The sequence below is a fragment of the Gigantopelta aegis genome, chromosome 2, assembly GCF_016097555.1.
Source record: "Gigantopelta aegis isolate Gae_Host chromosome 2, Gae_host_genome, whole genome shotgun sequence".
Taxonomy (NCBI): domain Eukaryota; kingdom Metazoa; phylum Mollusca; class Gastropoda; order Neomphalida; family Peltospiridae; genus Gigantopelta; species Gigantopelta aegis.
In genome coordinates, this window is record NC_054700.1 from 43737020 (window position 1) to 43760961 (window position 23942).

At 38.9% G+C, this 23942-nt stretch overlaps 1 long non-coding RNA gene across 1 annotated transcript in view; it reads right to left on the reverse strand.

Moving 5' to 3' along the window:
* Positions 1-1385: 1385 nt before the first annotated feature.
* Positions 1386-23942, reverse strand: part of LOC121378501 — a 25473-nt gene continuing 2916 nt past the window's right edge. The window contains exons 2-3 of the long non-coding RNA XR_005958738.1: positions 6034-6142; positions 1386-1789 (exon numbers count right to left, since the gene is read on the reverse strand). This is a non-coding gene — a long non-coding RNA (uncharacterized LOC121378501). The remainder of the gene's footprint in view (positions 1790-6033; positions 6143-23942) is intronic.

A 23942-nucleotide genomic window follows, 5' to 3' on the forward strand; every position in this document is an offset into this window, starting at 1 on the left:
TTACCACCAGATATAATTTCAATTAACTTTTTTAAAAGAGATATATTATAGTCGAAGTTAATTTTCAATTTAGAGGAGATAAAAACCCCACCAACAACAGCAACGAGGAATGTAAATTAAAATTATTTATTTGAAACCTAGTAGTACATTGTGTGTGCATGTGTGTGTGTGTGTGTGTGTGTATGTGTGATGTGTATGTGGAGAGAGAGAGAGAGAGAGAGAGAGAGAGAGAGAGAGAGAGAGAGAGAGAGAGAGAGAGAGAGAGAGAGAGAGAGAAATGGAGATATTTTATATAGCAGCAACTATCCTCGTCGGTGTTCCTATTGGGCTATTTTTCGTTCCACCCAGTGCACCACGACTGGTGGTATGTGCTACCCTGCCTGTGGGATGGTGCATATAAAAGATCCTTAGCTAATAATAAAAACATATAGCGGGTTTCCTCTCTAAGACTAGACATCAAAAAGACCAAATGTCTGACACCCAATAGCCGATAATTAATAAATTAATGTGCTCTAGTGGTGACGTTAAACAGAACACACAAACTATATATAGGAACAAACAAACCATATTTATGTATATATATTTCATAATAATTTAGAATCGTAATTAACCATTTCACCGGTAGAATGTGCGTCGTAGATGGGCATATGGTGCCCACATCATCAAGGACAACAGCCACACAACTAAACAATTGGCGATGATGAATTATGTAGTGTGGTAACTATGGAACTCTGTTGAATGCTGAAGGAAAGGCAATTAATATTTGGTTAACACAATCTTAGCTCATTTAAAACTATGGTCCTCCTGTGTCTACAACTTGGTCTGGAGAGTGAAAGTAGAAACCCGCTAACCGAATAGCTGCTAGGGATCTTTTTCATGCACTTTCCCCATAGTCAGAAGAGCTTATATCACGATCTAAAATAAAGTTTGTTTTGTTTGACTACACCACTAAAGCACATTGATTTATTAATCATCGGCTATTGGATGTCAAACATGTTGTAATTCTGACACATAGTCTTGGAGAAAACCCGCTTTTATAATTATGGACTTTCGCATAGAGAGAATAGCACATACCACAGCCTTTGATATACCAGATGTGGCACGGGGAGAAAAAAAATCAACCAGAGAATTGGCACCCAGGCAGGGTTTGATCCTATAACCCAAACACCTCAGATATCGTGATCTTTAATAAACTACAATAAGAAAACTAAATATTCAGACAGTAATATTCCAATCAAGAATTAAAAAACCCCCAACAGTTTTCTCTTCTGAAAATGGGGGATATAGATTATGGCGAGCGAAGGTTTTTTTGGGGGGTATAGACTGTGGCGAGCGAATTTATTCTTTTTGGTGGTGGTGGGGGGGGGGGGGGGGGGGGGGGGGGGATGGGGTGGGGGGGTGGGGGGTGGGGGGAGGGTGTTCGAGCTATGCTTCTCCGGAAAATATATGTGAAAAAAACTAAATTCGCTTAGTAATTTCGACCACCGAAACCCACCCTTGTACACGCGCCTGGATCGAGCGCTTTACCACCGAGCAACACCTCGGTCCCCGTTTAATTTAAAATCCCAACTTAAGCAGCTGCCAATGTGGTTTTTAATCTGTTCATAAACAACACTGGCCAATAATAATCTCTCTAATATGCTTTGTCATTCTCAGCATGGTCCGAATGACATCCGGGTCACGGAGAGGTCACATGTCCAATTCATTTGATTATGAGCGGGCGCTGCAATGTCGTCAAACACGTGCACGTGCAATCAATTTCATCGTTAAGTAATACACGGAGGCGCAGCTGAAATGAAGTATTTATCAGCTCATCAGCAATCAGGGGAGGTAACCCAATTAACAGTTATGAATTGTTATGCTTGGACAAATTAACGCGTGACTGCCGTCAAATTGGTCAAAGTTTATGGTTATTGCGACAGATGTGGCCAATTGTCAACGCCGTCCCACGCGGGTTACAAATTATCTGGTTAAATATTGAAATACTGAGATTGCGCAGGCGTCAGTTTAATTCTAAAGTTATATTTAAAAAATCCAAAATATAGCTTTTTGGCTGAAAAGCGTGCTTAAACCTTCATTATTTTTATATACTTCTGCTGCTACTGTAATAATACTGCCACGATTTCAGTTATAAATAGAACTAATACCACTTTACTATTACTACTACTATACTATCACTCTACTATTACTACTACTATACTACCACTCTACTATTACTACTATTATACAACCACTCTACTATTACTACTACTATACTACCACTCTACTATTACTACTACTATACTACCACTCTACTGTTACTACTACTATACTACCACTCTACTATACTACCACTCTACTGTTACTACTACTATACTACCACTCTACTATTACTACTACTATACTACCACTCTACTATTACACTACCACTCTACGATTACTACTACTATACTACCACTCTACTGTTACTACTACTATACTACCACTCTACGATTACTACTACTATACTACCACTCTACTGTTACTACTACTATACTACCACTCTACTGTTACTACTACTATACTACCACTCTACTGTTACTACTACTATACTACCACTCTACTGTTACTACTAATATACTACCACTCTACGATTACTACTACTACCACTACCACGCTACTGTTACTACTACTATACTACCACTCTACTGTTACTACTACTATACTACCACTCTACTATTACTACTACTATACTACCACTCTACTGTTATACTACTATACTACCACTCTACTGTTACTACTACTATACTACCACTCTACTGTTACTACTACTATACTACCACTCTACTATTACTACTACTATACTACCACTACTACTATACTACCACTCTACTATTACTACTACTATATTACCACTCTACTGTTACTACTACTATACTACCACTCTGCTGTTACTACTACTATACTACCACTCTACTATAAGACTACCACTCTACGATTACTACTACTATACTACTACTCTACTGTTACTACTACTATACTACCACTCTACTGTTACTACTACTATACTACCACTCTACTGTTACTACTACTATACTACCACTCTACGATTACTACTACTATACTACCACTCTACTGTTACTACTACTATACTACCACTACGATTACTACTACTATACTACCACTCTGCTATTACTACTACTATACTACCACTCTACTATTACTACTACTATACTACCACTCTGCTATTACTACTACTATACTACCACTCTACGATTACTACTACTATACTACCACTCTGCTATTACTACTACTATACTACCACTCTACTATTACTACTACTATACTACCACTCTACTATTACTACTACTATACTACCACTCTACTGTTACTACTACTATACTACCACTCTACTATTACACTACCACTCTACGATTACTACTACTATACTACCACTCTACTATTACTACTACTATACTACCACTCTACTGTTACTACTACTATACAACCACTCTACTATTACACTACCACTCTACGATTACTACTACTATACTACCACTATACTATTACTACTACTATACTACCACTCTACTGTTACTACTATACTACCACTCTACGATTACTACTACTATACTACCACTCTACTATTACTACTACTATACTACCACTCTACTACGATTACTACTACTATACTACCACTCTGCTATTACTACTACTATACTACCACTCTACGATTACTACTACTACTATACTACCACTGCTGTTACTACTACTATACTACCACTCTACTGTTACTACTACTATAATACCACTCTGCTGTTACTACTACTATACTACCACTCTACTGTTACTACTACTATACTACCACTCTACTATTACTACTACTATACTACCACTCTACTATTACTACTACTATACTACCACTCTACTGTTACTACTACTATACTACCACTCTACTATACTACCACTCTACTGTTACTACTACTATACTACCACTCTACTATTACTACTACTATACTACCACTCTACTATTACACTACCACTCTACGATTAGTACTACTATACTACCACTCTACTGTTACTACTACTATACTACCACTCTACGATTACTACTACTATACTACCACTCTACTGTTACTACTACTATACTACCACTCTACTGTTACTACTACTATACTACCACTCTACTGTTACTACTACTATACTACCACTCTACTGTTACTACTAATATACTACCACTCTACGATTACTACTACTATACTACCACGCTACTGTTACTACTACTATACTACCACTCTACGATTACTACTACTATACTACCACTCTGCTATTACTACTACTATACTACCACTCTACTGTTACTACTACTATACTACCACTCTACTGTTACTACTACTATACTACCACTCTGCTGTTACTACTACTATACTACCACTCTACTATTACTACTACTATACTACCACTCTACTATTACTACTACTATATTACCACTCTACTGTTACTACTACTATACTACCACTCTGCTGTTACTACTACTATACTACCACTCTACTATAAGACTACCACTCTACGATTACTACTACTATACTACTACTCTACTGTTACTACTACTATACTACCACTCTACTGTTACTACTACTATACTACCACTCTACTGTTACTACTACTATACTACCACTCTACAATTACTACTACTATACTACCACTCTACTGTTACTACTACTATACTACCACTACGATTACTACTACTATACTACCACTCTGCTATTACTACTACTATACTACCACTCTACTATTACTACTACTATACTACCACTCTGCTATTACTACTACTATACTACCACTCTACGATTACTACTACTATACTACCACTCTGCTATTACTACTACTATACTACCACTCTACTATTACTACTACTATACTACCACTCTACTATTACTACTACTATACTACCACTCTACTGTTACTACTACTATACTACCACTCTACTATTACACTACCACTCTACGATTACTACTACTATACTACCACTCTACTATTACTACTACTATACTACCACTCTACTGTTACTACTACTATACAACCACTCTACTATTACACTACCACTCTACGATTACTACTACTATACTACCACTATACTATTACTACTACTATACTACCACTCTACTGTTACTACTACTATACTACCACTCTACGATTACTACTACTATACTACCACTCTACTATTACTACTACTATACTACCACTCTACTACGATTACTACTACTATACTACCACTCTGCTATTACTACTACTATACTACCACTCTACGATTACTACTACTACTATACTACCACTGCTGTTACTACTACTATACTACCACTCTACTGTTACTACTACTATAATACCACTCTGCTGTTACTACTACTATTACCACTGCTACTACTACTGTTACTACTACTACTATACTACTACAACTGTTATTACTACTACTACTATACTACTACAACTGTTACTACTACTACTACAACTGCTACTACTATTACTACTACTACTACTACTACTACTACTACTACTACTACTACTACTACTACTACTACTGTTACTGATATTTCTTCATCTTCAAGTCTCCCCCACTCACTCTGTACTACTCTACTATTGTTGCTACTACTGGTACTGCTGCTGCTACTACTATTACTTACTACTACTACTATACTACTACTACTTACCACTACTACTTACCACTACTACTATACTACTACTATACTACTAATTCTACTATACTACTACTACTACTACTACTACTACTACTACTACTACTACTACTACTACTACAAGCTGATTGTTTTCTACAATCCACCTGCAGTCTGCCTCAAAGTCATCGTGTTAGTTACTGGGATCGTATTCACTACTGGCATCAAGCTAAAGGAAAATGGAAGATCACTGGGGACGTGTTAGCCGCTACAATTTGACTTCCCTCTCACTGGACTTACCATAGTTTGACACCCAATAGCCGATATATTTTTCGTGCTGGGGTGTCGTTATACATTCATTCATTCATTCATTACCTCTCACTGACTGCTAACCATTACTAACCGCTGTACTAGACAAACATCACCAAGAGAAAACGTGTCACCACGGAAGAAGGTCCGGAGATGCCAACGAATCCTACTTTGGCACTTACTTCCGTTTTATAGTTCTTTGTCTGAAAAAAAGAAAATGTCCATTAAATATACTAAATCATCATGGAATCGAACCCCTTTTAACAAAATATTTTTTGTTTGTTATTGGTAACTGCCATGAACAGCTGATCGATGTGGTACCGGAAGAACATCTCGGCACATTGTTATTGGCTACAAGCACGGAACTAAAGATTGAAATTAAAAATACAAAATAAAAACCTTATCAGTGATCATGGTATAGTTCATGGCGAATTCATAAATCATTATACCATTCGTTAACATACTAGCACTTCACTGCAAGACTTTGATCCGGTCTTCAACCTTCGTTTGTTAATCAGTGTAGCTTACTAAATATAGGCCCACTTCCTCTGCACGACTCGTCCATCTCTTTCACGCACAGAATAGACGGTAATTAATTAGTATCCGTTTTCGTTTGGTTCACGCTACTCGCAGAGTCGAGTTTCTTATACGTACATTACGAAGAATACCCAGCACGACTGATTGATCACATAATTGGTCACAGAATGGAGGAAGGGACACAATGTGTCCAGATTAATTTGTTTAGTTCATTAGTAACAAGCGAATAGAAAGCTCTGTATAAGTTTCCAAGTCCATATTTTATTTGCTTAACTAGTTCCTCTCCTCACCCCCGTATCACTTTTCGTTTCTCTTTATATCTCCAATCCCCCCCCCCCTCTCTCTCTCCCCTCTAATCCATCTGTATCTTCCTCTCTCTATTCTATCTATCCATTTCTCTCTTTAATCTCTTCCACCCTCTATTTTTTTCTCTCTCCCCTCTGTATCTTTCCCTTTATTCTCTCTCTCTCTCTCTCTTTCTCTCTCTCTCTCTCTCTTAATGGCTCACTCTATAATTTCTCTGTCTTTCTATCTCTGTTTGTATGTTTCTCTGTCTCTTAATGGCTCCCTCTATAATTTCTCTGTCTTTTTATCTCTGTCTTTTTATCTCTGTCTGTTTGTATGTCTCTCTGTCTCTGTCTCTCTGTGTGTGTTTGTCTCTCTCTTAATGGCTCCCTCTATACTGTCTCTGTCTTTCTATCTCTGTCTGTATGTATGTTTATCTGTCTCTCTCTCTCTCGCCACCTGTTGCTATCTTGCCATCAATATGTTGCTTTCATTCATCAACATTATGTCCTACCTCCTTCCTTATTTCTCTCCCTACCTCCGCCTTCCTCGCTACCTTCTCTTTCTCTCCCTCCTCCCTCCCCCCCCCCTCTCTCTCTCTCTCTCTCTCTCTCTCTCTCTCTCTCTCTCTCTCTCTCTCTCTCTCTCTTTCTCTTCCCCCAGTTCGTAATTTATCTTTTACCACCACTGATACTCTAATTAACATCCTTCATGGCAGCAACAGAATGTACTACAAACTCAATACTGTCCGTCGAAGTACGGGATATCGTAAAATATACTTCATCAACTACACGAGCAGAAACATGTCCTCTCTCTCTCTCTCTCTTAGTGCCTTGGTGTTGTAAATCAGAGAAAATCAAACTAATGGGTAACCAAAAACTAGGGGGAAAAAATCTACACACAGGCAATAACCAATGCATCATCACTTAGAAGAGTCAATAGAATGAACATTATCACAATTCTCGGCGAGTTGTTGGAGTAAAGCAATAATACGGCATCAGATAAGTTTTACACAACCGTACAAGTGGGCCTATCGATTGTGTAATAGGGAATCGATACGCGGGCCCGCGATCGCCCATATTGGCATCATTCCGTGCACAGTTGTAAACTGCACGCTCACGCCAGGCAGCTCTGACAAATGTCTTCACGATCGTGTGTGGTTGGTTTAGCGTCGTAGTGAGACGCTGGCAGTCTCTTAAAGGGGCTGCAAAGAGAATAGTGTACAGCCTCAGTGGCCAAGCGCGTGTGCATGGATTTGTGCAGGGTGGGGTGTCTAGATTGTGGCGAACGATGTTTCTAAGCCTTGGAGTGGAGAAGAGACATTTTGACCCGGATTTCTTTTTTTAAATACGCTTGAGGAGAGGGGGTGGCGTCCGACCCCCCCCCCCCCCCCCACCTCCCAACAAGCGCCCGATGGCGTAGTTATAACACCACTATAGCACATTGATTTATTAATCATTGGTTATTGGAAGTCATACATTTGGTAAATGTAACGTATAACCTTCAGAGGAAACCCGCTATATTTTCCCCTTAGCAAAAAGAGATATGTTATATTCACTTTCCCCACAGGCAGGACAGCACACAACACGACCTTTGATCAAACTGGTTTTGTTATTTATTTATTTATTGTTAAATTGATCATACATCCATGCATATCCGCTTTTTATTAGGGCATCTCTGGACATAAGCGTACGAGACAGGGGCTGCTGGGGGGGGGGGGGGGGGGGAGGGGAGGGGTAACTTCCTCATAGTGTTGGAAAAAATCCTTAAATTCGGGCAAAATGATAGAAATGTCTCTGGATCCGCCCCTAAAGCATGCTAAAGTTACGTCAATATTTCTCCCCATCGAATGTATGGGCATCGAACTCAGTCTAATTCCTAATTAAGTCGCTCTGTTTGTTTTTGCATCTACAACTGACCACGCATATTTTCTTATGTAAATTCCTCCCTATTTGTAAAATTAAAGATTCCTAGACCAGAGAAATAATTGATGTATGCAAATGAAACTACTGGGGTTTTTTTTCTCACTGTAAATTAAAGAGATATAATTGATTTTTTTTTAATGTGATCCCGTTTATGGCGAAGCAGATGAATCATATCATTAACAATGATTTGTCAAAGATATAAGTGCCATATAGCGCTAGTTTTACATTTATTTATACTAAACATGTTCAAACTATTCGATATTACAGGTCATATCAACGACAGCGCAGTTAACCTTAGAATATCAATGTGCTGACACTCAGCGTTAACAGGGGCCGAGTTCAGCCAGACCGAGCAGAAAAAACGTCCGCTAGACTGGTTTACGCGTTTCACGGTAAAACAAATGGCCACATCGGTAACCAGTCAAATAGTTCACGAATGTTAGCGAAACGTTAGCTGGCTAAGCTTGGAGAAGGGATGTCGGCAAATAAATAAGTTCGCTAGAAACAGATGGGTTCAGCAAAAAACAATAAACTAGTTGGCAGTATCTACCTATATATTAGAATAACGTTATGGCGCATCGTTCTCAAATGAACGTAGAACACCATCCTGTTCTTCGGTGTTAAAGTTATGTCGAGCGTTTAACCTGTCCATCATACTGCCAATGAAATTAACATTTTTGTGGAAAGTAAATGAAATCGTTTAACTGTAGTTTTTACGGCCATTTACTAATACAATAATACAAGATATAATCTATACATTTAAAATAACAACAACAACGACAACAACAACAACAACAAACAAATAAACACAACAACAATCCAATCTAACCCAACGACGACCACCCCCCCCAAACCCATACACCCCCCAAAAAACCCCACCAACGAAACCACCACCACCACCACCACCATCACCACCACCACCAACAACAACAAAACCCACCCCTACAAAAAACAACAACGAAAATCCAACAATCAAAAACACAAATAAAGCCTCCTCAAACAAAACGAAGTGAAGCAACAATTTTGTAAGACTCAGCTAAATGGTAAAAACCATTCTTATGTTTGATTGATGAAGAAATATAAAACAAGGTCTTCCCCAGTACAATTAGAACTGCCATTAGTGAAAGATGGCCAACTAATGACAATGGGAAAAAATCCTATAAAGTAATTGCCTCCACTTTCAATCAGTGCTGAACACAGAAAAAAACCCCCAGGATTCTTCTTTTCTTTTGACCGCAGATTAACAGCGAGTTTAGACCTGTCAGATTAGAAGAATGACTTCTAGTTTTTAGTTGTGACGCTTATACTGATTATGTGGCATTACGTAGTCCAGTGATAAAGCGTTCGATTGATGCGCAGTCGGACTGGGGTCGATCCACGTAGGTACCAGGCTGCGAACCCTGTACCTACCAGCCTGTAGTCCGATGGCTTAGCCACTACGCCACCGAGGCCGGTCCTAATATTGCACTTTATTGTTTTTAGCCCCTATGTTGATCACATTGAGGTGGGATGGGGTGGGATGGGGTGGGATTGGGTGGGTTGGGGTGGTCTGGGATGGAGGCATTATAATTATTAAAAAAAGAGAAATACTAATTACCCCCATCTTGCTGCATGAGATCAATCCTAAAACAACCCTGTCTATGTTGGCAGGAATTTGAAGCCAATAAAGATATTTTACAGATCCTCAAAAGACGTTCAGGTGAATGCAGCTTTTGCGGAACCTGCCACAATATTTTAAATTTAATATATTTTCAAACAATTAACAAATAAACGATTTTGTTTATTTCTTTGCTTCTTTTATTTTTTTGTTCAATTTATTTTAGTGGAATTAAGGTTCAAGCACACTGTCCCGGGCACTCACTTAGTCTTCTTGCTTTGTTTGAAGTGTAGTGCTTATGTGCAATTAAGGTACAAGGACGCAGTCCTGGGCACACAACTCAGCTATCTGGCCTTACTAATTATTTATTAGTGGTTAGTAAAAATGAAGTCAGTGTAGTGGCCTCACACCTCCCAACTGAGTCATCAAAGCCCACTGTATGTCAGTGCCGGACTTGGGATGCGAACCCAAAACCTACAAGTTATTAAGATAAAGCCACGACCGTATCTAACATAAACAACGGGGGAGGGGGCTGTATACCAGTGAAAAATTATAAATATTCTTCTAGAACTCGTCAAAAAGGGTACTTTTAAACTAAAAGGCACGTTTTAATATATTTATTGGTGGGGGTGGGGGTGGGGTGGTGGGGGGGTGGGGGGGGGTGGGGTAGTGAATACGCACTAGCCCACCTTTTACTCCCGCTAGGGATGGCTCTGATGCTGCTGTTATTGTTATTGTTGTTATTTTTTTTACACCGCCCATAATCTCTGTTATCATCATCATACACCCACAGCGATTCTTTGTCAAGGATGCGTGCAATCAAAACTATACTAACACATATCTGGCCTTTTGGACCTAACGAACAAAAAGTTAATTTCCAAAGACATAATGCATTACCGTCTTTCCTTTGTCAGACGCGGAGCTGGCCGCAATCTCGTCCGTATTGACAATTCGTTCCAGTGATTGACATTTCGTAGAGATTAGCGGCCAGGCAGTGGGCGAGCTGCCTCGTTAATAGAGTGTCCAGTTTCCAATTAACTCTGATGTGATTTTCAAAACTGCCTAGCGCCATCTTCGTAAAAAGGTATTACATGTCTTGCCTTCCACCTTTCCGAATTTTTACAGAATTCTCTGCGGAATTCCTTCGGAAGGAAAATTTGCGAAACGGTGACGGGTTTCAGTCTGTGCAGGAAATGAGTTTTTGTAATTAGTAACAATAAAATCGTTTGCTGGTCGAGCTGTGTGCACTGTTTAACATTTAAAAGTATTTCAAAAGGTGTGATCTGAAGAAACCGCCAATTACAAGTTAATGGAAATTGGCTATCGAGAAGGCTATTCTCTGTACATGTGTTTTGTGCGAGACTGGGCTAGGACTCTGTCCTGGACAAACAGCCCAGATAGCTGAGATGTGTACCCAGGACAGCGTGTTTGAACCTTAATTGGATATAAGCACGGTAATAAGTATTAATGAATTAAAGGGCTAGGTTCTGCCATACTGAGCAGAAAAACGTTCGCTTGATTTGGTGTATGCGCTTCACGTTAAATCAAATAGTCAAATAGTCCGCGAACGTTAGCGTTGCTAGCTGTCGCTGAACACAGCCTGGATCAATTTAGTTTTGTTTTTCGACGAAGATTCAGGATTTATTACATATTTTAATTTAAAATAATCGTCAAAATGATAAATCCTTCGACTCCAATATTGAATATCTAGCCTGCTTTCAGCGACAACGACCAATGCTGATGTTTGCTAAGAAATGGACTGTTGCCATTTGGTTTAACATGCAGAGTAAAAACTATTTTTACAGCCAAAACTTAAGATGCATTGTCCTCATACAGAGAAAGGTAGAATATATTGTTCTGGTTAACAGTCCTATAGACACGTGACATATCTGGAACATCTGACAGTGGGCACAGCCACGACCTCGTCAAAACGTCTTTTAGACTCTACCTTATGCTGAGATACGATTGTGAATGAGTTAATGAATGAATGAATGAATGTTTAATGACACCCCAGCATAAAAATACACATTGGCTATTGGGTGTCAAACTGAGGTAGGCCTATATTATGGGATTGAATTTATATATATATATATATATATATATATATATATATATATATATATAATTATGTAACCCCCCAAAAAACCCCACCAACAGTTGTGAATGAGTTAATGGTTTTGTCCTTCAGATTTCATTACCATGCAACCACAAACATTATATAACTTCAAAATTAATAATCAGTGAAAATGGTAGTGTTTTAAAAAAAAGAGATAAAAAAGCAGCACTTCCCATTTTGTTTAAAATTTAATTATTTCCGAAAGTGGTACACTTAATCCTTTCACCTTTACTATAACCTAAACCCCCCCCCCCCCCCCCCCCCCAAATTTCCACAAAATATTGCTACGATAAAGCACAACGTAATTTTAAACAAACCAAAAAACATGCAGTTCGGATAATTGCAAGTGGAAAACGAGAGTGAGAGTAAAAAAGCCGTAACTGCATTAGGGAACATGCTCTTTAGATTTCATAAATGATTAATAATGACTCATTTTTACGATCGCCTCGCTCAGCGGACAGCGCAAGGTCAAAAACGCTGGGTTACCACTGCCGGGCCGCATTCGGTCGAAACACCACGGAACTGAATCGACGGTTACCACAGCGATGAGGAATGCTCGGAGTATTTTCCAGCGTGAGCCGAATTCCACATCCAATCAACAATTACCAACACTGTGTCAGTCAAACGTTAATACTGACTCATAAAGGGTTATTCTACAGGCATCATTAACCCTCTCCTATCTATAAGTCGTCATATCGCAGAGATGATTGCGCGGAACCTGTCTATCAAACGCTCCGGCCCGACTCACTTACGGCAAAAGGACGCGTCAAAAATACGGATTTCAATCTGTCTCGTTTCTACTTCATCTACCGTTTGCGGCAAAACGTCACAGGTTGATGCTCTCAGTCATTTTGGAGAAGCTTACTACAGAAGAAGAAAATACCTTCTCTTGTATATCTTTAATTTGCAACACACGAACTCGAGTAAATTGGAACTTGGTGCGATAAAATGGAGAAGTTCTCGTTATTAATGTAAATAATCATGACGCAAGCGATATTTCTAAAAACGACTTGCTTTTTGTTATTGTAGTCTCGCTCCTAATATGGCGATAAGTTTGTCAACGCTTTTTTCACATAAATTCATACCTACCCTATACAACAAGTCGTACACTCGTCAACCCACACCTCCCTGCCTACCTACGTTAGTACCTAACAAGGTACTTACCTACCTACCTACGCACCTACTTATCTACTGGTTTACCTATCCTGTATGTATACATCTTCGCTGTCTTCAGCAAAAAATAGAGATAGCGAGAGGGTGCGAGAGAGAGAGAGAGATGCATGCAGAGATACATATCTTTCTGTCTATCTCCATCTCCGTCTCTGTCTGTCTGTCTGTTTCTCTGTCTCTCTCTGTCTGTCTGTCTCTCTCTCTTTAAATATATATATTTATATAAATCGCTCTAGCTATCTATTTTTCTGCTGAAGACGGCGAAGGTATATATATATATATATATATATATATATATATATATATATATATATATATATATATATATATATATATATATATATATATATATAGACAGACATGTTTACGGGGATAGTGTGTGATATCTCTCTCTCTCTCTCTCTCTCTCTCTCTCTCTCTCTCTCTCTCTCTCTCTCTCTCTATATATATTATATATATATATATATATATATATATATATATAGAGAGAGAGAGAGAGAGAGAGAGAGAGAGAGAGAGACGGACGGACGGACGGACGGACGGATACGGACAGACGGACAGAGACGGAGAGAGAGAGCGCGACACACGCACGCACGCGCACACACGCGCGCACACACACACACACACACACAAAACAATAATATACTCATGCATAAAATATTTCAATTGGTATTATGCGCACTCATAGCAACATTTATGTCGCATTATTATTCTCTAACATACTATAAATCGCCAAATCCCCGGAACTCCACTACTAATATTATTTGTTATTAATGGTTTTCATATTGGATCAGTTATTAATCGGGGGCCTGTCCCAGTGTCGCTCGCTCGAAAACCAAGGGCCGATCTCAGACGTAGGACCTATATTAGAAGTGGTTGATTAATGGTAATTTTATTAATTAACCTCTGCATGAATTCGTTTACAAGACAAACGATTTACACTGCGGCTGCTACGCCATAGCAAATGTGACCTGAGATCACAAGTAGACTGGTGATCTGTTATCCGCCATTATTATAACTGTCTGGCCTTTGTGAAACTTATGGCAAATGCTTCTATCACATCGCCTCTGTAGGGATGCGTATTATGGGGATTTTTGTGATCGATGTATTGTGATATTGGTAACCTTTTGATGAAGGCTTGTAGCATAATTAAAAAAAAAAAGATGTACTGTCGGAAATAGAATAAAAATGATTTTCGTCGATTATTTCTTTCATATTAAACTGACAAGTAAATATTTTGTAAATACCCATTCAGTGATACTCTACCTAATTTAGCATTTACTTGTTTGGGCTATCATTGACGTACAAGGTGGTGTTTACTCTTGAAATTAAACTAAAGATATCAGTAAACAGGTGATTTGTGACCTTTATTGGAACAGACTATAACACATTTTGATACGTGTCAATTTCATTCACCCTTAAAAAAACCTTTTAATTTAAAACTGCAAGTTAACTGATTATTTTGAATTGCAGCATAAATTATTAATTATGACAAGCATATTTATTGAATATAAATTCAATATAAGTACATGAGAAATTTACAAAATCTTGCAACAATTTAAAGGTGCTATATCATAGTTATATGCGAGCTGTGATAAAGATTCTCCAATAAAATGTATTTTCTACCAGTAGATAAAATTATTTCCTATAATCCTTTATGGGCATATTGTTAAAGGTGTCTTCTTTAAATGTTAAATCAAAATTTTATATATATATAAAAAAATGATTTGTAATAGCTGTCATTGTGAAACATTGAGATAGCACCTTTAATACCGGTATAATGGATCATTCATAATGGTTCTTGACAGTTTTGCTAAAAAGTTACTTATAAAATTAATGACCACAAATATTTTATTTTGGAGAGGGATAGGGGTAAACCTTCATCAGAAACAGTCCCTCACATATTTTAACAGCAATGAAATTGACACATGTTGACCAAAATTTGTTATAGTCTGTTCCAATAATGTGCACATTCACCTCTACTGACATTTTTCTTTTAATTTCAAGAGTAAACACCACCTTGAACATCAATGAGCGCCCAAACAAGTAAATGCTAAATTAGGTAGACTACCATTAAATAGATATTTACAAAATATTTACTTGTCAGTTTAAAAAATAATCGACGAAAATAATTTTTATTCTATTTCCGACAGCACTTTAGTTAAGTTTGGAAACACAGGCCCGATATCCAGTGTTTGGCAAATGTTTCAGAACGTTACTAGCTATATAAAATGTTTCAGAACGTTACTAGCTATATAGCCTTCACAGACGTTTTGGCTAGTGCCCTATGTATTATAGTAATATAGGTGAATATTTACACTATCCCAGGGCAAAAATTAAATAGCCGGGAGCAAGGGCTAGTGGATTTGTCCAATTCTGCAATATCTGAAGAGAGTTGGGGAGGAGTTCCATTTTTCCATTAACAGCAAACGATCTTTTATATGCACTTTTCCACAGAGAGAACACTTCATTCCACGACCTTTGATATACCAGTTGTGGGACACTAGTTGGGTTGAAAAAAAGAGGCCCAATCAGAGAATGGGTCCCTAAAGGACGTAAGCATCTCCCGCTCTATCTACCGACTAAGCTAGTTCGATCCCGCCCCGGTGGCACGAAGATAAATATACCCAGCAACATACTGTACATTTTAACCAGAGGTGCCGTGCTACAGTCCCTTATACTCTACATTGTATGCTAATTTACCGGCCTCGGTGGCGTCGTGGTTAGGCCGTCGGTCTACAGCCTGGTAGGTACTGGTTTCGGATCCCAGTCGAGGCATGGGATTTTTAATCCAGATACCGACTCCAAACCCTGAGTGAGTGCTCCGCAAGGCTCAATGGGTAGGTGTAAACCACTTGCACCGACCAGTGATCCATAACTGGTTCAACAAAGGCCATGGTTTGTGCTATCCTGCCTGTGGGAAGCGCAAATAAAAGATCCCTTGCTGCCTGTCGTAAAAGAGTAGCCTATGTGGCGACAGCGGGTTTCCTCTCAAATGCTGTGTGGTCCTTAACCATATGTCTGACGCCATACAACCGTAAATAAAATGTGTTGAGTGCGTCGTTAAATAAAACATTTCTTTCTTTCTTTGTATGCTAATTAGGGTGCGGGACGTAGCCCAGAGGTAAAGCGCCAGCTTGATGCGCGGTGGGTCTGGGATCGACCCCCGTCGGTGGGCCCACTGAGCTATTTCTTGTTCCTGCCATTGCGCCACGATTGATATAACAAAGGCCGTGGCATATGCTATCATGTCCGTGGGATGATTCATGTAAAAGATCCCTTGTTACTAATGGAAAAAAATGCTGCGGGTTTCCTCTCTAAGACTATATGTTAAAATTACCAAATGTTTGACATCCAATAGCCAATAATTAATAAATCAAAGTAATTTATTGGTGTCATTAAACAAACAAACTATAATACTTCTGTCATTTTATACCAGTTGTTTAGGCTCAAGTGACCTTTTGCGATTCGTTTTCGTCCGTCGTGCATAAACGTTTTACATTTTCGACTTCTCCAGAACTACTAGACCTATTCTAACCACATGTTGTGGGACGTTTCCTTGTAGCATGGACAATCAAATTGGTTAATTTGATCATTGTGACCTCCCAGGGGCCCGAGGGCGGTGCTCAAAAAGGGAGAATTATATTAGTTTAAAAACATCATCTTCTCTACCTACTTCTACAAATGCTTTGGCCGAATAGTTTTTTATATATATATATATATATAAAGGTTAACACATGGTTTATCTAATTTGTTAATGTCATTAATGTTGGGTTCCCCGTTTGTCTCCGGGGTGGAGGGGTGTGTGTGTGTGTGTGTGTGTGTGTGTGTGTGTGTGTGTGTGTGTGTGTGTGTGTGTGTGTGTGTGTGTGTGTGTAAAAGGTTACTATAGTTGTATGGAGAAATGCATTATAAACTGTAATTTCTTCAACGTCTTCTCCAAAACCACTGGACTAATTCCCAATTATTTTTTAAAGCTTCCTTGGCACCTAGATAAGCTAATTTGTGAATTTGGAAATTCTGGGGGCGGAGCCCATAAGAGAAAAATTAAGATAATTTAAAAAAAACCCACGTGTTCTTTGCTTCCAAAAATTCTATAAACGAATAGTCTTCTTAGATGTAAAGGTCAACTCATAGTTTTTTCAATTTTCTAGTGTTATTAATGTTGGCTCCCCCGTTTGTTCCAGGGGTAGGGATGAAGTTTACTACAGTTGTAGTAAAAAAATACTTGAATGCAAATTTTGTTTGAAGCTTCCTTGGCACATGGAGAAACAAATTGGTGAATTTGATAATTCTGATTTCCACCCTGTCCCTCCGGTGGCCTGAGGGGGGGGGGGGGGGGGGGGGGGGGGTGGGGGGGGGGGGGAGTGGCCCAAAAAGAGGTAAATTGAGGCAATTAAAAATCTTCCCTACATCTAGAAGTGCTATAAATGAATAGTCTTCATATATATATATATATATATATATATATATATATATATATATATATGTATGTGTATGTGTGTGTGTGTGTGTGTGTGTGTGTGTCTGTGTGTCTGTGTGTCTGTGTCTGTCTGTCTGTCTGTCTGTGTGTGTGTGTGGTTGTGTGTGTGTGTGTGTGTGTGTGTGTGTGTGTGTGTGTGTGTGTGTAACGGACTATAGATGCTAATTTAGCTAATTTGTGAATATCATTAATACTGAGTTCCACGTTTGTCCCCGGGAAGTGGGTGAACGGTTTTCTATAGTTATATAGAGACATACATTTAAACAGTTATTTCTTCATCTCCAAAACCATTCAACCAGTTAAAAACATATATATGAATTTGGTAATTCAGACCCCACCCCCACCCATGACCTGATGTATGGGGGCCTATAAGGGGAAAATTAAGCCAATATTAGAAAATCGTCTTCTCTACTCCCCTTCCAGATAATGAGGGGCCAAATTGGAAAAATTAAGCCAAGTTAAAAAAAAACCCCACATAATCTTTTCTACTTCCAAAAATGCTTTTTATAAATGAATAGTCTTCATATATTAGGTGATTTATTAAAGTCAATAATTTCATTAATACTGAGTCCCCTGTTTGTGCTTGAAGAGGGGTGAAGTTTACTAGTTATATAGAGAGGTATTTAAACGAATTTCTTCACAGCTACCAGACCATTTAGAAGTAAATTTGGTGGGAAGCTTCCTTGACACATAGAGAAACAAATATCATGAAGTTGGTTATTCTGACCCCCCCCCCCCCCCCCTTTCCAACACAAGAATATGATTATATGCTATTCTTTCCGATTACCAGCAAGAGATATTTTATATGCAGCATCACACAGATATGTCAGTACATATCTAGGCCTTTGTTACACCAGTTGTGGACCACTGGCTGGAGCGAGAAATGGCCCAATGGGTCCACTGACTGGACCATTCCTCGTTCCTCGTTAGGGGCGGGACGTAGCCCAGCGGTAAAGCGTTCGCTCGAGGCGCGGTCAGTCTAGGGTCGATCCCCGTCGGTGGACCCATTGGGCTATTTCTCGTTCTAGCCAGTGCTCCACAACTAGTGTAACAAAGGCCGTGGTGTGTACTATCCTGTATGTGGGATGGTGCATATAAAAGATCCCTTGCTGCTAATCGAAAAGAGTAGCCCATGAAGTGGCGACAGCGGGTTTCCTCTCTCAATATCTGTGTGGTCCTTAACCATATGTCTGACGCCATATAACCGTAAATAAAATGTGTTGAGCGCGTCGTTAAATAAACATTTCCTTCCTTCTTCGTTCCTCGTTTGGTCGTATGCTATTTAATTCCACTCGGTGAATAAAGCACGTGAAGCCATGTTTCTAGGCGCATTGCTAATATTTATATCCTTTTCTGCCCAACTATTTATTACTTCATATCTACATTGTGGGTATCTAGTAGACATCGTGTCGACATCATATACAAATCTCACGATGAAATCTTACAAAGCACTCGTCTAATGACAACGCGCGAGTAATCTGTGATAAAACGACTTCGTGGGTTTTCTTGGAACATCTTGTATCAAAGGATTACTATCCAAAACTCTCCTCAATTAGACCGACCTTGCAAAAATTGTCGTCTGCTAATGATAAATCTGTATTTTTCAGATGGATTTAGATTGTAGCGGTTGCCGTTTTTCTTTGAAATCCGAAAAGAAGCAGTGGGCTCCTTATTCACAAATTGTGCCAATTATTGGCGATCAGTCTTTTCAGTGATATGAGCCATTATTCATAATTATCAACATTTGTAGCAGTTGAATATTCATTATGAAGCTATCGATGGTTCTGTAGAGCGAGCCATCTCGCGCCTTCAATGAAGTGCCAACCAACCGATAAACCCCAGACGCGGCGCGTGCAAGGTGGCAATCACCGCACGCCATCTCAAGAATGTCCAAATGGACAACTTGCAAGTTAATGGTAGTCATTTTGCACAAGACGCCGAGAATTACGGCCAAATCTCTAAGTACAATTTCACTTCCAATTGAAGCTGTTGTTATTAGAATTTGCATCTAACCAGCAGGGAGAATAACTCTTAAGCCAAATAACTACTGAATTTTTTTTGGCTGAGATCACTCCTCTACATCCGGGCAACTGCATTTCTGGGGCTGGAGTAATAATAGTAGAAAAGACAAGATTTCAAAAAGAGAGAAAGACCAGACCACCAATTTTCGTCCCGTTTGACTTTTGTACTGCACTGCAATGCGGCTTTTGAGGTTTATATCCATTGGATAGAGATGGGGGTGGATCGGCATGTATGTGGTTCATGTATTTGCAAAGTTGCACCCACTCTCTAGACAGACTGACTCCAGATACTTTTCTATAATATAATATGCAAAACGTTTTAACAGTTTCCAGTTGTTCTGATCGCTTCTCCCCTTTTGATTTGTACTACCGACCGCCTTCTTTGTACTTACCAATTCTGCACTTCTCAATGATCGTTTTGAGCTCAGGTCCAGTCGACTATCATACATACATCGTGCTATATATTGGGTACAAAGATGAATTCAATAAATACAACGGCAATGGAGGCCGTCATCTTTGTTACTAAACATAAAAGAGGCTATGGGCTGGTTATCTACATGGCAGTCAAATTGGGGAATGATGGTGGTGGTGGGGTGGGGTGGGGAGCCCAGAATGAGGCCATAACACCGAAGCTAAACGTTCCATGCTAAGCACGGGTAACATCTAGTATTGTATAATTTACAAACGTGAACATCCCATCTGTAGGCAGACAGACTGTATATTGCATACTAGTATTTGAAATACGACAATGTTGTTCCAAATGGTTAACAATTCAAAATAATATCATTTCAAACCTGAAGCGCCCTGCGATTTGATACATTTGTCAGAAACGTGACACGTAAACCAATCTCTATGGCGTTGTAGTTGTTATCAGTCTTAAGACTTGTAGGTACTGGGTTCGTATCCGGGTATCGGCTCTAAATCAGAGTAGGGTGTGGGGGGGGGGTGACGTTTTAATGGCTGAATGGTAAAACCACTCCACTGACTCCTCAACCCTGGAAGCTGGATTCTGCACATTTTAATCCGAATGTTTAAGGTTCTTATTTATGTCAGTAAATGACATGTAAGGAACCCAAACAGATAAACAAATCAACAAAAACTGGGTGAATTCATGAATTTTATGGTAATATCATCAACAATAACATCATCAACAACAAACATCTAAACACCTCGATGATAGGAATAGTAATCATCAATTTACCCCCCCCCCCCCCCCCCCCCCAGCTTTTTCAAAATATTTTATACAAGACCATCGTCATTATACATTATACATTTTAATCATTAAAACCCAAAAAAGATAGTACCGGATTTTAATGTAACATGAGTATATCCTTCTCCTACGGCGTCCGTATTAATAGACAATTTCCAGCGTCAAGTCCAGATACACAGATCGTTTTACAGTTAATGTCCTATGAGACCGAACCTTCGTGAACCTTCGTTAACATTCGCCAACCTTCGCCAGCCTAATTGACCACCGATATCACGAATATTCCCACGTCGTATATTAAACCTAATAAAGAAACGTTAATCCGATATGGCGTCTATCTTCAACGAATTCCTGGAGATGTGTTAGTGATGGTGCAGTGGTAAATGTTGAGGGATTAGAAAAACAGTATGTGACTCAAATCATATGCACATAGTCCTTCCTTAGAAGTGTTCTTTAAGAAACACAAAGATAAGGTCGTATTTCAACACAAGAGAGAGTCCAAAGGGTATTTTGACATGGTCGAAAGGTTAAAGGTTATTGTAAAAAAATTAAAGCAGAGGGAGCCTAAAAGTCCTTTCTGATCAAAAATGGTAAAGAAAGAAAGAAACAACTGGAAATCCTCACCCCCACCCCCCACCCCAGCCCACCCCCCAAAAAGGGGGGGGGGGGATATAACAAAACCCACAAATAACAAAGACAACATCATCTTCATCAACAACAAAAAACCTAAAACCCAACATTTTTTAACCTCGTTGAATTAAAAAAAAAGGTGATAAAATGATGTAAATGATTATAGAGGTATTACTCTGATGAGCAACTTATCAAAACTGTTGGCAGTAAGAAAATACTATAGCATTTGATACTGTTGAACATAAGGCGTTGTGGCTAAACTTTTATAAATTAGGATTAAATGTTGTAAAATCAATGTGTGAAATATCAGAAAAATATATCTGAATCCTTCTGGTACAAATCCGGTCTAATCCAGAGAGAAGCTCTTTCGGCATTCTTGTTTTCTTTATTTGTTAACGATCTAGAAATGGAACTGTTAAATACCAACGACCAGTTAAATAGGCTTCATCTCTGTCTACTGATGTATACCGATAATGCAGTATTGTTCTCCTAAAGTGCACCTGAATTGCAGAGTATGTTAAACACGTTGTATATATACACAACTAAGTGGAATTTAAAAGTAAATATTGATAAAAGTAAAATCGTAGTATTCAGAAAGGGTGGCAATGCGAAACCTCAAGAAAGGTGGACATACCACGAAAAAGAGTCAGAAATTGTTGACTGTTTTAATTATCTTGCAGGGTTTCTGTTAGAGGATAAAACAGGTATGGCGCCACACCCAAATTTTTTTTTTGCAGATTTTGTTCTTAACTTGACCTTTTTAAAAACAAAATTACTCTTATTACTGTATAATGTTCTTAATCCTAACCCTAAACTCAACCCATTTTCTTTCTGAGGGAGGCCCCCTATACCCCCTGTTGACTGTGGTTGCAATCAATTCCATAGCGCCATACCCACAAATTTCTTTCTGGCAGAAACAGTCTCGGGATCTGTCTTCATCATACTGATTATTTTAATACCGCAACCAAGATAGAAAACCTATGACTGCTCTCTTTGGTAAAACTAATAAATATTTTTCAAATGCAGAAACATTAGTACCAATGTTTGATACATATATTAGCAGTATTTTTAATTATGGCTGTGAACTGTATTGTTTTAACAAAGCAAATAGCCACAAGATCCTACATTTGAAATTCTGTATAAATATATTAGGCATGAACAGGGCCCGTGCTTATAAAACTTAAAGTCTTTACTTTAACGTAATGCTATTTGAATGGCGTTGCCATGACGTTAAAGTCTGGACTTTATTAAAGTCTATACTTTAAGGTTTATAAGCACGGGGCCAGAAGTACTACTAATATGATGACACTGGCGTAAGAAGTGGGAGCGGGGGGTGGGGGGGGGGGGGGGGGGGGGGGGGTCCCCCGCTTTGTAGCAGCAGCGATGGTTTTTATATATTTCTGTATATGTGGGTGGGTGCCTTCCACTTTTTGACACCTTCCTACGCCCGTGGATGGTCTATTTTGAATTAGACAGATCACCGTTGAACATAAGTAGGAACATTCGTGTTGTTTAATATTGGATACATAAATTTTGTTGAATACAGATAACTGTATTCTGAAAGGGTGTTATGCCACCCTCTATGACGAGTGCATAAGAAAATCACGCGCTAGTCAAATACGAGACCTCCTTTTCACTAATGGTTACATATGGTGTATCAAAATGTAGAAAAATTACTGTACATTTATGTCACTATTCAAACACAGAATGCCATATCAGTTTATTCAATCTGTTTGTTGTATTCAACTTTATTTTTATTTTTATACAAATACAGGTCACGTTAGGTCAGGTCAGGTCAGGTCAGGTCAACATATATATAACAGACAGGGGCCGGCACATGCGTGCGCTACAACAGCTTGCTCTGAATGTGCACGTTAAACACTCTGACCTGACCTGACCTGACCTGTCGCAACAGACGGGCGGAAGCAACATTTTCTAGGAAGGGGTTTAAACGCTTTAAAAGTGCAACTACAGTATTCAAAAGTATAATAACGTGTAATGGTAATCTTACACAAAAGTATTATGGCAATGA